The sequence below is a fragment of the Arachis ipaensis genome, chromosome B5 (assembly GCF_059453495.1).
Source record: "Arachis ipaensis isolate K30076 ecotype BB chromosome B5, ASM5945349v1, whole genome shotgun sequence".
Classification (NCBI taxonomy): domain Eukaryota; kingdom Viridiplantae; phylum Streptophyta; class Magnoliopsida; order Fabales; family Fabaceae; genus Arachis; species Arachis ipaensis.
In genome coordinates this window covers 102,026,198-102,040,085 of record NC_142440.1, presented here as the reverse complement: position 1 = coordinate 102,040,085, position 13,888 = coordinate 102,026,198, and the positions used below count along the sequence as shown (strand labels likewise).

The following is a 13,888-nucleotide window of genomic DNA, read 5'->3' as shown; positions in this document are numbered from 1 at the left end:
CCATTGGAGCAAACAACTTTGAGCTGAAACCTCAATTAGTTTCTCTGATGCAGCAGAACTGCAAGTTTCATGGACTTCCATCTGAAGATCCTTTTCAGTTCTTAACTGAATTCTTGCAGATATGTGATACTGTTAAGACTAATAGAGTAGATCCTGAAGTCTACAGGCTCATGCTTTTCCCTTTTGCTGTAAGAGACAGAGCTAGAATATGGTTGGATTCTCAACCCAAAGACAGCCTGAACTCTTGGGATAAGCTGGTCACGGCTTTCTTAGCCAAGTACTTTCCTCCTCAAAAGCTGAGCAAGCTTAGAGCTGATGTTCAAACCTTCAGACAGAAAGAAGGTGAATCCCTCTATGAAGCTTGGGAAAGATACAAACAGCTGACCAAAAAGTGTCCTTCTGACATGCTTTCAGAATGGACCATCCTGGATATATTCTATGATGGTTTATCTGAGCTATCAAAGATGTCACTGGACACTTCTGCAGGTGGATCCATTCACCTAAAGAAAACGCCTGCAGAAGCTCAAGAACTCATTGACATGGTTGTAAATAACCAGTTCATGTACACTTCTGAAAGGAATCCTGTGAGTAATGGGACGCCTATGAAGAAGGGAGTTCTTGAAGTTGATACTCTGAATGCCATATTGGCTCAGAATAAAATATTGACTCAGCAAGTCAATATGATTTCTCAGAGTCTGAATGGAATGCAAGCTGCATCCAACAGTACTCAAGAGGCTTCTTATGAAGAAGAAGCTTATGATCCTGAGAACCCTGCAATAGCAGAGGTGAATTACTTAGGTGAACCTTACGGAAACACCTATAACTCATCATGGAGAAATCACCCCAATTTCTCATGGAAGGATCAAAAGCCTCAACAAGGCTTTAATAATGGTGGAAGAAACAGGTTTAACAATAATAAACCTTTTCCATCATGCACTCAGCAATAGACAGAGATCTCTGAACAAAATGCTTCTAATTTAGCAATTCTAGTCTCTGATCTATCTAAGGCCACTGTGAGTTTCATGAATAAAACCAGGTCTTCCATTAGAAATTTGGAAGCACAAGTGGGCCAGCTGAGTAAAAGGATCACTGAAATCCCTCCTAATACTCTCCCAAGCAATACAGAAGAGAATTCAAAAGGAGAGTGCAAGGCCATTGACATAAGCACCATGGCCGAACCCAAAGAAGGAGAGGAGGACGTGAATCCCAAGGAGGAAGACCTCCTGGGACGTCCAGTGACCAATAAGAAGCTTCCCTCTGAGGAACCAAAGGACTCTGAGGCTCATCTAGAGACCATAGAGATTCAATTGAACCTCCTTATACCCTTCATGAGCTCTGATGAGTATTCCTCTTCTGAAGAGAATGAGGATGTTACAGAAGAGCAAACTGCCAAGTTTCTTGGTGCAATCATGAAGCTGAATGCCAAATTATTTGGCATTGATACTTGGGAAGTTGAACCTCCCTTGTTCATCAATGAACTAAGTGATCTGGATCAACTGACATTGCCTCAGAAGAGACAGGATCCTGGAAAGTTCATAATACCTTGTACTATAGGCACCATGATCTTTAAGGCTCTGTGTGACCTTGGTTCAGGAATAAACCTCATGCCCCTCTCTGTAATAGAGAAACTGAGAATCTATGGGGTGCAAGCTGCTAAAATCTCATTAGAGATGGCAGACAATTCAAGAAAATAGGCATATGGACAAGTAGAGGACGTGTTAGTAAAGGTTGAAGGCCTTTACATCCCTGCTGATTTCATAGTCCTGGATACTGGAAAGGAAGAGGATGAATCCATCATCCTAGGAAGACCTTTCCTGGCCACAGCAAGAGCTGTGATTGATGTTGACAGAGGTGAACTAGTCCTTCAATGGAATGAGGACTCCCTTGTGTTTAAAACTCAAGGATCTCCCTCTGCAACCATGGAGAGGAAGCATGAAAAGCTTTTCTCAAAGCAGAGTCAACCCAAGCCCCCACAGTCAAACTCTAAGTTTGGTGTTGGGAGGCCACAACCAAACTCTAAGTTTGGTGTTGAACTCCCATATCCAAACTCTAAGTTTGGTGTTGGGGAGTTTCAACAATGCTCTGAACATCTGTAAGGCTCCATGAGAGCCCACTGTCAAGCTATTGACATTAAAGAAGCGCTTGTTGGGAGGCAACCCAATGTTTATTTATCTAACTCTATTTTTCTTAGTTATATGTCTTTGTAGGTTCATGATCATGTGGAGTCACAAAATAAATAGAAAAATTGAAAACGGAATCAAAAACAGCAGAAGAAAAATCACACCCTGGAGGAGCATCTGTCTGGCGTTCAGCGCCAGAACAGAGCATGGTTCTGGCGCTGAACGCCCAAAATGGGCAGCTTCTGGGCGCTGAACGCCAGAACAGGCATGGTTCTGGCGTTCAACGCCAGAAATGGCACACAAATGGGCGTTGAACGCCCAAAATGGCCACCAATCTGGCGCTGAACGCCCAGAGTTGTGTGCAAAGGCATTTTTACATGCCTAATGGGTGCAGGGATGTAAATCCTTAAACACCTCAGGATCTGTGGACCCCACAGGATCCACTCAGGATCTGTGGATCCCATAGGATCCACTCAGGATCTGTGGACCCTACAGGATCCCCACCTACCTCCACTCACTTCTTCTCACCACTCTCTTTCACACAACCCCATCCACACTCTTCCCCAAAAACCCTTCACCAATCACCTCAATCTCTCTTCCCCATCACCTCTTCACCACTCACATCCATCCACTCTTCCCCATAAACCTACCTCATAAACTCCACCTACCTTCAAAATTCAAAACCAATTTTCCACCCAAACCCACCCATATGGCCGAACCTTAACCCCCCTCCCTTCCCTATATAAAGCCCTCCATTCTTCATCAAATTCACACAACACACCCCTCTTGGCCGAAAACACTTCCCACTCTCCCTCTCCTCCATTTCTTCTTCTTCTTCATCTATTCTTTCTTTTATTGCTCGAGGGCGAGCAAAATTCTAAGTTTGGTGTGGTAAAAGCATAAGCTTTTTGTTTTTCCATTACCATTGATGGCACCTAAGACCGGAGAATCCTCTAGAAAGGGGAAGGGGAAGACAAAAGCTTCCACCTCCGAGTCATGGGAGATGGAAAGGTTCATCTCCAAATCCCATCAAGACCACTTCTATGATGTTGTGGCCAAGAAGAAGGTGATCCCCGAGGTCCCTTTCAAACTCAAAAGAAATGAGTATCCGGAGATCCGACATGAAATTCAAAGAAGAGGTTGGGAAGTTCTAACAAATCCCATCCAACAAGTCGGCATCCTAATGGTTCAAGAGTTCTATGCTAATGCATGGATCACCAAGAACCATGATCAAAGTAAGAACCCGGATCCAAAGAACTATGTTACAATGGTTCGGGGGAAATACTTAGATTTTAGTCCGGAAAATGTGAGGTTGGCGTTCAACTTGCCAAACATGGAAGAGAACGCACGCCCCTACACAAGGAGAGTCAACTTTGATCAAAGGGTGGACCAAGTCCTTATGGACATATGTGTAGAAGGAGCTCAATGGAAGATTGACTCCAAAGGCAAGCCGGTTCAACTAAGAAGATTGGACCTCAAGCCTGTAGCTAGAGGATGGTTGGAGTTCATTCAATGCTCAATCATTCCCACTAGCAACTGGTCTGAAGTTAGTATAGACCGGGCCATCATGATCCATAGCATCATGATTGGAGAAGAGGTGGAAGTTCATGAGATTATACCTCAAGAACTCTACAAGGTGGCTGACAAGTCCTCCACTATGGCAAGGTTAGCCTTTCCTCACCTCATCTGCCACCTATGCAATTCGGCTGGGATTGACATAGAGGGAGATATCCTCATTAAAGAGGACAAGCCCATCACTAAGAAGAAGATGGAGCAAGCAAGAGAGCCCATTCATGGAGCTCAAGAGGCGTATGAAGCTCATCACCATGAGATCCCGGAAATGCCTCAAATGCACTTTCCTCCACAAAACTATTGGGAGCAAATCAACACCTCCCTAGGAGAATTGAGTTCCAATATGGGACAACTAAGGGTGGAACATCAAGAGCACTCCATCATGCTCCATGAAATAAGAGAAGATCAAAAAGCAATGAGGGAGGAGCAACAAAGACAAGGAAGAGACATAGAAGAGCTCAAGGACATCATTGGTTCCTCAAGAAGGAAACGCCACCATCACTAAGGTGGATTCATTCCTTGTTCTTGTTTCTTCTGTTTTTCGTTTCTATGTTATGTGCTTATCTATGTTTGTGTCTTCATTACATGATCATTAGTAGTTAGTAACTTTGTCTTAAAGTTATGAATGTCCTATGAATCCATCACCTCTCTTAAATAAAAAATGTTTTAATTCAAAAGAACAAGAAGTACATGAGTTTCAAATTTATCCTTGAACTTAGTTTAATTATATTGATGTGGTGACAATGCTTCTTGTTTTCTGAATGAATGCTTGAACAGTGCATATGTCTTTTGAAGTTGTTGTTTAAGAATGTTAAATATGTTGGCTCTTGAAAGAATGATGACTAGGAGACATGTTATTTGATAATCTGAAAAATCATAAAAATGATTCTTGAAGCAAGAAAAAGCAGCAAAGAACAAAGCTTGCAGAAAAAAAAAAGAGAGAAAAGAAAAAAATAGCGAAAAAAAAAGAAAAATTTGGAAATAGAAAGAAAAAGCAAGCAGAAAAAGCCAAAGCTCTTAAAACCAAGAGGCAAGAGCAAAAAGCCAATAACCCTTAAAACCAAAAGGCAAGGGCAAATAAAAAGGATCCCAAGGCTTTGAGCATCAGTGGATAGGAGGGCCTAAAGGAATAAAATCCTAGTCTAAGCGGCTAAACCAAGCTGTCCCTAACCATGTGCTTGTGGCGTGTAGGTGTCAAGTGAAAACTTGAGACTGAGCGGTTAAAGTCAAGGTCGAAAGCAAAAAAAGAGTGTGCTTAAGAACCCTGGACACCTCTAATTGGGGACTTTAGCAAAGCTGAGTCACAATCTGAAAAGGTTCACCCAATTATGTGTCTGTGGCATTTATGTATCCGGTGGTAATACTGGAAAACAAAGTGCTTAGGACCACGGCCAAGACTCATAAAAGAAGTTGTGTTCAAGAATCATCATACTGAACTAGGAGAGTCAATAACACTATCTGAACTCTGAGTTCCTATAGATGCCAATCATTCTGAACCTCAATGGATAGAGTGAGATGCCAAAACTATTCAAGAGGCAAAAAGCTATAAGTCCCGCTCATATGATTGCAGCTATGTTTCATTGATAGTTTGGAATTTATAGTATATTCTCTTCTTTTTATCCTATTTGATTTTCAGTTGCTTGGGGACAAGCAACAATTTAAGTTTGGTGTTGTGATGAGCGGATAATTTATACGCTTTTTGGCATTGTTTTTAGTATGTTTTTAGTAGGATCTAGTTACTTTTAGGGATGTTTTCATTAGTTTTTATGTTAAATTCACATTTCTGGACTTTACTATGAGTTTGTGTGTTTTTCTATGATTTCAGGTATTTTCTGGCTGAAATTGAGGGACTTAAGCAGAAATCAGATTCAGAGGTTGAAGAAGGACTGCTGATGCTGTTGGATTCTGACCTCCCTGCACTCAAAATGGATTTTCTGGAGCTACAGAACTCGAAATGGTGCGCTTCCAATTGCGTTGGAAAGTAGACATCCAGGGATTTCCAGCAATATATAATAGTCCATACTTTGGCCAAGAATAGACGACGTAAACTGGCGTTCAACGCCAGCTTTCTGCCCAAATCTGGCGTCCAGCGCCAGAAAAGGAGCCAAAACCAGAGTTGAACGCCCAAACTGGCACAAAAGCTGGCGTTCAACTCCAAGAAGGACCTCTAAATGTGCAACACTCAAGCTCAGCCCAAGCACACACCAAGTGGGCCCCGGAAGTGGATTTATGCATCAATTACTTACTCATGTAAACCCTAGTAGCTAGTTTATTATAAATAGGACATTTTACTAGTCTTTTTGACATCTTTGGATTATCTTTTGATCTATTGATCACGTTTTGGGGGCTGGCCATCTCAGCCATGCCTGGACCTTTCACTTATGTATTTTCACGATAGAGTTTCTACACTCGATAGATTAAGGGGTGGAGCTCTGCTGTTCCTCAAAGATTAATGCAAAGTACTACTGTTTTCTATTCAATTCATCTTATTTCGCTTCTAAGATATTCATTCGCACTTCAACCTGAATGTGATGAACGTGACAATCATCATCATTCCCTATGAACGCGTGCCTGACAACCACTTCCGTTCTACCTTAGATTGAATGAGTATCTCTTAGATCTCCTAACCAGAATCTTCATGGCGTAAGCTAGAATGATGGCGGTATTCAAGAGAATCCGGAAGGTCTAAACCTTGTCTGTGGTATTCCAAGTAGGATTCAATGATTGGATGACTATGACGAGCTCCAAACTCGCGATTGCAGGGCGTTAGTGACAGACGCAAAAGGATAGTAAATCCTATTCCAGCATGATCGAGAACCGACAGATGAATAGCCGTACCGTGACAGGGTGCGTTGATCATTTTCACTGAGAGGATAAGATGAAGCCATTGACAAGGGTGATGCCTCCAGACGATTAGCCGTACCGTGACAGGGCATTGGATCATTTTCCCGAGAGATGACCAAAAGTAGCCGTTGACAATGGTGATGTATCACATAAAGCCAGCCATGGAAAGGAGTAAGACTGATTGGATGAAGATAGCAGGAAAGCAGAGGTTCAGAGGAACGAAAAGCATCTCCATTCGCTTATCTGAAATTCCTACCAATGATTTACATAAGTATTTCTATCCCTATTTTATTATTTAATTTCGAAAACCATATTATTATTTTATATCCGCCTGACTGAGATTTACAAGGTGACCATAGCTTGCTTCATACCAACAATCTCCGTGGGATTCGACCCTTACTCATGTAAGGTATTACTTGGACGACCCAGTGCACTTGCTGGTCAGTTACACGGAGTTGTGAACCATGGTATTGGCATCATATTTTTGGCGCCATTGCCAGGGAAAGAAAGAGCTATGAATTTTACATAATTAAAGTGTAATCACGATTCCGCGTACCAAAACTCAATAAGCAAAAATTGAGTACAGGAAATACTCAAAGGCAGAAACCTAGCGAAAGAAATTATCGTAAGCATGCATGAAAAAATATTATAAAAGCCCTTATCCAAAAAAGGGCAAAAAGTTAAGCGCATTTTTTGTTAACGGCCATAAAAGGCCAAGAAAGTCAGAGTCAACCACCACAAACAACAGAAAAAGATAAATTGTTTAAGGGGCCCACAAGCCAGGCCCCCAATAGCTCAAATCAATTAATAGAAGAAAAATTAAGAGTCACCAGAGGGAGGAGAGGTCGGATCAGTGGCAGGGGAGGACGGAGAAGTCTCTTCGGCAGTAGGGGTCGGAACATTTGAAGACGTCAGCCGGGATCCCTTCAGTTGATCCTCGCGAAGAGCAGATTCTATAAGTCTTTGTCCATGGGTCTTCAGCTCAGAATCCGTCTCAGGTCGGGGAGGAGAAACAATAGGCCCATTCACAGCAATATTATCAAGATCAAAAGGGGAAAGATCCAGGCCAGGAGCAATGACTCCGACCTGCTCTTTGAAAATCCTCCAGGCCTCCTCCGAGCTCTCCGCCAGGGAGTCCTCCAAATCCTGATAAGCCACCCGACCTCTCTCCAGCTACCGCTGGAGATCAATGTTCTCGAAAAAGACCCTTACATAATTCTGCTTCGCCTTCTCCTTAAGACCTTCTGCCATGGCACACTGGGCCATCAACTTCTTTTCCCTCTCCTGAAGTTGGGACCTCTCCTCCTTCAACCATGTAACTTCCTCCAGGAGCCTTTTCTCTTCCTCTTGATAGAGGCCAATCCTCCCTTCCAACTCCTCAACCTTTTGGGTAGAACCCAAAGAGCTGAGGGGAGTTTGGTCTAAAATATCAAGAAGTTTTGTACATAACCCAACAGCCCGAACACTCCCCTGAACCAGGATATTAAGATGGTTTCGAACGGAAGCATAATCCATATTAATTTGAGTATGGAGAAAGATGTGATTCCAAACGAATTGGGGACCATCAAAGTCCCAAGAAGAAGAGCCAGACCCCGAGGTCTTACGCTTCTTCTTCTTAGGTTCAGGGGAAGCTCGGGCATGAACGATGGGAGGAGGAAGAGAAGAGGCAAAACCAGAAGTTACCATAATGGAACGAGAAGAGGTACCCATATCATGAGGAGGAGGAGGTACAGTGCCGGCAGCCCTCACAGCATCAGCACGTGCCTGTGACCTTCTCTTGGCATCCTAAACCTTCTGGTAGGAGGCACTGGAACCTTTTTTCACCATCTCTGAAAAGCGCTACAAGCCTGATGAAGGATTAAGCTCAAATTACGGAATTACAAAAGCGTGAGACGTTTACACGAAGCTAACGTATAAGGTACAAGGTATATGTATAAAGGAATTAAACATATATAAGTATAAGAATATAATGATCATAGAGAACTAGCCGCAGCTTGCGGAGTTTAAGCAGACTAGTTACAAATAGAAATATACAGAGTTTTAGAATTTAAAACATCTTATACAACCTATCTCTCAAGTAAGCCTCTAAGGCCATAAAGATAAAACATAAAAAGATGTGAGAGTAATTATAACAAAGTAAAATAAATTAAACCAAGGAGGAACCATACTCCGCTCTGTCACCATATCCGCAATCTCACCGAAGTAGATTACGACCTACATCTGAAAAATAACAACAAAGTATGGAATGAGAACCGAAGGTTCTCAATATGGTAACAGTGCCCAATGATGTAAGATGTAAGGCTCTGGGATGCCGAAGGCAATCCTAGAACTCCACATCACATACGGATATTCAAGCTTAGAACAAAATAAATAAAAGAACTTAAATCATAAACCAGGATTATCTAAACTTAGGGGTTCTAACTAATCACACCGCTGTATCCCACAGCCTTCGTCAACCTTACCTCTGTGCGATCCCATCGCCACCGCTTACTTAACCTCCTTAGCACCAGACAATCACAATTAATGCAAACAAATAAAACACAAGTAGAAGCATATAAAGCAAGTAGTTCAAGTAAGCAAATAGGCATGTTATACAACTAGGCAAACTCACATAAGCAAAGCAAACAAGCACATAAAAGATGCATATGATGAATGCCTATCCTATTGGCTCATGATATCACTTGTCGGTCCATAAATGCCAACCCGACACATCCTTTCGGATGTCACTTTTCTGCCGCACCCACGAATATAGTGTCGGGCACACTCTATTAACCCACGGATATTGTGCCGGGCACACTCTATTCACCCACGGATATAGTACTGGGCACATTTGCATGCATAACCCAAGGATATAGTGCCTGACACACTCTTGTAGCAGAAAAGATTATCAATCATAATTCAATCCCAGGGACATAATACCCTACACACTCTCATTATTCAACAAGATCATCATTCCTCTTTGAGTCTTCAACTCATCATAACCATCATCAATTCATCACTTCCATTCCGAGCTTATTAGTTCATCAATTTCCCAATTCATTGTCAACAGTCACCATATGCACCATTCTTCCTTTTCTCTCAACTAACTCATCCGCACTATACCAGAAACCTAAACCTCCGTTTGCTAACTTTTCAAAGGAAAACCCAACTTAAACCCCTAGGACCATTCCCATATTTCATTGCTCTAAAAATAAGTCCAAGAGTCTTAAAATGGTATGCGTGCGCACGCCCAATAAGATTTTGAAAGTGTGCGTACGCATGGGGTGTGCGTACGCACAGGTACTAAAATTAATAAAGTATGTTCACTTGCACAAGCTGTGCGAGCACCCTTAACAGACATCCCTTCCAGACTTGTGCGTGTGCACAGGGTTGTGCGTCCACATAGGTCGTAATTCTTCATTGACGTGCGTGCGCACAACCTATGCTAGTGCTGCTACCAGAGCCCTTTCCCCTACCTGTGCGAACGCACAGGTCTGTGCGTTCGCACAGAATAACATTTTTGCAGGGTTGTGCGTGCGCACAAGGCTGTGCGTGTGCACATATCAGAAATCCTGAAATTCTGTAACTTTGCAGAATTTCAGATTTTCATCACCAACTTTGAATGATCATAACTTCCTCTACAAAATTCTAAATTTTACAAACTTTATATCAAATCGAAGATTTTTCAATAATCTTCAAATATAAGCCAAATTCAACAAATTTTGAAAATCGAAGAAAAAGTTATGATCAGACAAAGTTCACCAAAAATCCTTTTTCACCCAAAACCTCAAATCCTCAAATTTAACCATCACTCATTCCAAAACCAAACCAAAACATGTCCAACCATCATAAACCACTACTACATACAACATCTTATCATTTGATATCATCCTCCTCACTTTCACACCTAAATTACTAAGCTATTACATCATATCTCACTACCAATCCAAAATTTCCAATTCAATCATAAATCCACACTCATAATCCTCATCAACCAACAACAACCTCAACAACCAAAACAAATATCAACATTCATCATCAACCTTCATAATCACTAAAATACCAACAATCATCATCAATTTATATAATCACTATTATTATTATTCCAATTCCTTCTACACAACACCACTTCCACATTAATATCCATTATTATTCATCCATAATAACGACAACACTCCTCAAAAACCATAATTTACACATTCATCAATAATCAATATTTTTAACAACATCAACAATAATTCTCATCCATATTCATCACACATCATGCTCCAACACATACATTTCTCTCAATTTCATCATCAAACATATATCACAAACATCAACATATTCAATCCTATCTTAGGGTCAACTAGCCTAAGTGTCCAGAAACATTACATATTACATAAAGGAAACCAAAACCATACCTTGGCCGATTCTCAATATACTCAAACACCAAACTTGATTCCAATCAAGCTTCCACCAAGCTCCAATCCATCAAAGCCACACCAAAAGCCACCACCAACTCCAAAAACAAGCTTCATACATACAACATAACCATACATCAATAACTAAAGCTCATACTATAACAAATCACAAGGATAAAGGGGTTCTTTACCTTATCCAACGAGATTAGGGGTAAAATCCATCAATTATCCGCTACTAGAGATCACCTAAACAACCAAAACCACAAAATCTACTCAAAACTATAACCTCAAAAATGCAGAAATCTAGGGCACGAAATTGGGAAGTGAGACGCAAGTTCTTACCATATTTCTTTGGATAGAAACGTAGAGCTCGACAAGAGCTTCGCGTGGCCACAAACAGCTCATCAATCAGAGCTCTGGATCAAAAGTTATGGCTTCTGGAAGGTGGAGGTGAAAAGTGTACTCTCTTCCTCCTCTCCTCTCTTCAAAACCGCGGCTCTCTCATCAAAATGGGGGAGAATGGGCTGAAATGCTCATTAAATGAGCTTATATATGTTGGACCTTGGACCCGGTTTGGGCCCGGTCCAACCCGTTAGCATTTTTGGTCCGTTTGGCCCACTTTGTGCCAAAACCTTTAAGGTTAGTGTCTGGTTTTCGATTCTAAATTATTTTTATCTTCTCAAAATAATAAATCAATTTTCAAATCTTTTTTTCCCAAAATACGCAGTACTGGACAGACCAGAGCCGGTACTGTCGGCTTAATCGCTGGTATGCATTTTTACAAAAATTTTTTGAAAGAAATACATTTTCCAACTCAGAAAAATTCACTGAAACCAACTTTCTCATTTATATTTTCAAATTAAAACTTCTAAATTTTGAATCTATTCCAGGCACTAAAATTATTTTATTAAAATGGTTTTACGTGAAAACGCGAGTTCTTACATCCTCCCCTCCTTAAAAAGATTTTCTCCCTCGAAAATCCAAATCACGCGATGGGATATATATATATACATATATTCCTCAAGAAGCATCCTACTTTCAACGTTACTAATCCAAAAAGTTGCCAAGGCACCTCGTTCACCATCATTCTACCGTGTCGACTTTCTCTCTCGCCAACTCCTCCATAGAATAGTTCTCTCAGATAGGCAGAAAATGAGTGGATTTGGTTAAGCGAACCACGATCACCCAAACCGCATCATAGCCCACATCCATTGAGGAATCTCAAGAGGCTGTATCATTCCTGATGGCTTCTGATGCTCTATCTTTGCCTTCTGACACGTCAAACACTTGGATGCCACTGTAGCTACATCACCTCTCATCCGAGGCCACCAGAACATCTTCTTTAAGTTACAATACATCTTCGTGCTTCCGGGAGGAACAGAAAATCTACTGTAGTGAGCCCCCGACAACAAGTCTTGTCTCAAACTTCCGACATCCTGTTTGCAAACTCTCCCCTTATCTCTCCACAATCTTTCACCCTCCTTAGTGAATTCTTCATGCCTCTTATCACCAACTGGTTGTAACAATTTTTGAAGTTTCTGCTCATCTTACTGAGCCCTCTGAATCTCCGTCTTAAAAGTGCTTAAAATCTGCAACTGGTCCAAACAAGCTCTTCCGGCCACCTCACCAATGTCCAGCTTAAGATCCACATACTTATCCACTAACTCTTCTTCCTTGATTCTCACCCAAGCAATTATTAAGGATTTCTGACCTAATGCATCTGCGATCACCTTCGCCCTTCCAGGGTGATAATTCAGTTCAAAATCATAATCCTTTAGCAAATCCATCCGTCTTCCCCAATGTATTCTTAAGCTCTTTCTGATCAAAGACATACTTGACACTCTTATGATCAGAAAAGATGCTAAACCTCACTTCGCACAGGTGGTGCCTCTAAATCCCCAGTGCAAACACAATCACCGCTAATTCCAGATCATGAGTTGAATAGTTTCCTTTATGCGGTCCTAGCTAACATGATGCATAAGCCACCATACTCCGGTGTTGCATCAACACGTAGCTTAAACCCTTCAGAGAGGCATTATAGTATACTTCGAACGGTTCATGCGGTTCCAACAAGATTAAAACAGGCACTGAAGTTAACTTCTGCCTCAAAATCTTAAAACTCTCTGCACGCTCCGACATCCAAACAAAGGCGCTCCCTTTCTTGTCAACCTAGCCATCGGTAATTGATGACAAGTCATCTTAGCCTATTTTAACTAGCCTTTTTCTTTTGTTTTCAATTGAATTATGCACTTTCTTGAGCCATAAGCAAGCCAATTGGGTAGATTTTCATGTTTCCTTTGAGTTAATCAACCATGTATGAATTCATGCTATTTCATGAGGTTTTATGCTAAAATTGTCACATATTATGAAAGAATGAATATCTCATGATTTTGAGCATAGCTTTGATGAGTTTGGTTGATTAATGATAGGTGAAGAAAGCTTGGAGAAAGGTTGAAGCAAAGAGGAATGGCTAGAAGTGAAGAATGGAATAAGTGAAATTGAACCTGGAGGCATGAAGTTAGCCCCAACGTTAGCCCCCTAACTTGGAGGCTAACGTTGGGCATGAAGATTACTCCCTGGGCTCCCCACGTTTGAGCCAACGTTAGCCCCCTAACTTGGAGGCTAACGTTGGCAAGAGAATTCCTCCCTGGGCCACCAACGTTTGCGCCAACGTTAGGGGTCTAACTTTGACCCTAACGTTGGCACATGAAAACACAAAGGGAGAAGGGCCAACGTTTGCGCCAACGTTAGCCCCCTAACTTGGAGGCTAACGTTGGCGCCACACACCACAAGGCATACAAGGGGTATACTTCCAACAAGAATAACTTGAGCTACAGAGCTCCAAATGAGGTGATTCAAGAAGCATTGGAAAGTAGGAATCAAGAGCTTTCCAAGCATATATGGCACTGCATGGTGGACACTAAAATTGAGGGAGAAAACGGCCCCGCAATGTGCATAAACGAACATGGT

At 41.6% G+C, this 13,888-nt stretch overlaps 1 non-coding gene across 1 annotated transcript; it reads right to left on the bottom strand.

Annotated features, from left to right (window-relative positions):
- Positions 1-302: 302 nt before the first annotated feature.
- Positions 303-410, bottom strand: LOC148565181 (small nucleolar RNA R71). Its single transcript, XR_015884998.1, has one exon. It is a non-coding gene; the product is annotated as a small nucleolar RNA R71 (small nucleolar RNA).
- Between the last annotated feature and the right edge of the window lie 13,478 nt (positions 411-13,888).